The sequence below is a fragment of the Halictus rubicundus genome, unplaced genomic scaffold (genome assembly GCF_050948215.1).
Source record: "Halictus rubicundus isolate RS-2024b unplaced genomic scaffold, iyHalRubi1_principal scaffold0571, whole genome shotgun sequence".
NCBI classification, from domain to species: domain Eukaryota; kingdom Metazoa; phylum Arthropoda; class Insecta; order Hymenoptera; family Halictidae; genus Halictus; species Halictus rubicundus.
Genome location: NW_027489112.1, coordinates 72501 through 75000, shown reverse-complemented (window position 1 = coordinate 75000; position 2500 = coordinate 72501). Strand labels below are relative to the sequence as shown.

The following is a 2500-nucleotide window of genomic DNA, read 5'->3' as shown; positions in this document are numbered from 1 at the left end:
ATTCCTGTTCGCTCGCCGCTACTAAGGAAATCCTTGTTAGTTTCTTTTCCTCCGCTTAGTAATATGCTTAAATTCAGCGGGTAATCTCGCCTACTCTGAGGTCGTCAAACGTGAAAAAAAAATGTTTCGTATATTTCACCGAAAGCATTAAAAGTACGCGAGAACGTACAGAGGAGCACAAAAAAAAAAAAAAAAAAAAAACAAAACCATATATCTTATGCGCCACACCAAAGTGTCTTTTCTCTATATAATGTATATATAGAGATTTCTTCATTTTGTTCGTCGATCGGAAACTCTCGCTAGACGATCGGCCGGTTAACTTTAACGTCCGTCGAAAAGAACTTCCGGGGACTGGACGACCGACAGATCGCGCGGTCTCGCGATCGACAATGAAGAAAAAAAGACATGGGGCGACCGACAAAGGTTTGTTTTCACCTTCACCTTCTCGTGCTCTGCGTGACAACACGTTGTGGTGACAACGATGTTCGAAAGCCACTCCATAGAGGAGTATATATATTTTCAACACCCGGTGGGGTTTCTCTACTACACTAGACACACGGGGGTACAGAAACGCTGCACGACGCGATATCATCGATCAAACCAAAGAGACACGAGATCTCGGTCGTCATTCAATTCAACGAACGTGGCGATGGAATCCGCAACGGATTAGCGAGGACACGCGACGACGGGGAAATTATTCGACCCGATACAAGTACGCGTGCGCATCCCGCACAATGCCAAATGTTGCTATGTCCATCAGTCATCAAAGCGTTCGTAGAACGAGAGACCACTGTCTCGCGAACTCTAAGAATATGTTTGTCGAAGTCGCTGGCAACGACGACCCTCCGCCGCAATTATGTGTAGAGAGACACATCCACGCACAGACGTATTTTATTTTATATATCATCTCCCTGGGGCTTACGTTGCACGCCACAGTTGCGCACACAGATTTTACACGGGTGTCCGGTATCTCTTTCTTTATTTGTGTCCATTCACTGTAGTCTCTTGAGACTCTTATACCTTTCGTATACGCATCATTTCAGACGACGTCGGGAGCGCGTAAAATGTTCGAGAGTGAAACGCTTCTTCCGCAATGCGAATCGTTCCAGAGAGAGAGGAGAGAGAGATTTCGATCGTCGGAGCGGTGTTCACGGGCGGTCGTATTGAAAATACGACTCACGACGCCGCAAAACACTCACGCAAGTCCGAATGTGATACCCATTCCTATTTCCTTCTTCTCACGAAGACCGTTAGACGCAATGTAAAATTTGCAATTTTCACAGAACCGCGTCAAACGCCGACGAAACGTCCATCGTTCGCTCGTACGTAGCATCTTTGCAACCCGACTCAGAAACGCTCTTTGCGCCCTCCACAAAATTCGACATGGAGAGGTAAGCGACGGCGGGGACTTACAAGAGCAACGCAAGCAGTATTTGGTTACGTAAACGACCCTCAGCCAGGCGTGGTCCAGGAATTGTATCCGTGGACCGCAATGTGCGTTCGAAATGTCGATGTTCATGTGTCCTGCAGTTCACACGTTGACGCGCAATTAGCTGCGTTCTTCATCGACCCACGAGCCAAGTGATCCACCGTTCAGGGTAATCGTATAATTTGATTTATAATCAATATATAATTATGTCTCTTGTTCTGCGGTTCATAAGAACGCCGATACCTGAAAGCTCCAACCAGCGCGCGAAGGAGATTCAGGCGTCGTTTTTAAGGACGACACACGATCGTCCGTAGAAACGGAAACCGTCGCGAGTACGCGATTGCAATGCGCACACGTATCCGACGGCCGGGCGGAAAATACATTGAAAAACCTTTAAAGTGGAAAACACAGGAGGAGAATTCAGAAAACGACGGGGATCATAGACAACCCGATACTGGATCCCGACACTTCTCCTCCTCCTCTCTCTTATTGGAGAATGAACTCGATAACTAACGGACTTCACAGCCGGCTCTGGCCGTGCGCGATCGTTCGTCCCAAGCTCTTGTGCACTGTATTATCGCCACACAGAGAGTAGAGTGTCAGAATCGCACACAGCTTTACGCGAGCTACGCAGCCGGTCCTCTCGAAACACATTTCCAATTGTGCACGGAGAACGATTATTCGATACTAGCGGACTTCACAGCCGGCTCTGGCCGTGCGCGATCGTTCGTCCCAAGCTCTTGTGCACTGTATTATCGCCACACAGAGAGTAGAGTGTCAGAATCGCACACAGCTTTACGCGAGCTACGCAGCCGGTCCTCTCGAAACACATTTCCAATTGTGCACGGAGAAAGATTATTCGATACTAGCGGACTTCACAGCCGGCTCTGGCCGTGCGCGATCGTTCGTCCCAAGCTCTTGTGCACTGTATTATCGCCACACAGAGAGTAGAGTGTCAGAATCGCACACAGCTTTACGCGAGCTACGCAGCCGGTCCTCTCGAATATACGTGTTCGTCAACGAACACGCATGCGGCGACGTTTTGTGCTCTATGTCATACGCGAACTCGAT

The 2500-nt window shown here is 48.6% G+C and overlaps 1 non-coding gene and 1 pseudogene across 1 annotated transcript; both read right to left on the bottom strand.

The window, feature by feature from the left end:
• The window catches only part of LOC143364470 (large subunit ribosomal RNA), a 5305-nt pseudogene extending 5201 nt beyond the window's left edge, over window positions 1-104 (bottom strand).
• Window positions 105-1446: 1342 nt separating this feature from the next.
• LOC143364473 (5.8S ribosomal RNA) lies at window positions 1447-1601 on the bottom strand. The gene has a single exon (XR_013084143.1). It is a non-coding gene; the product is annotated as a 5.8S ribosomal RNA (ribosomal RNA).
• Window positions 1602-2500: the final 899 nt, after the last annotated feature.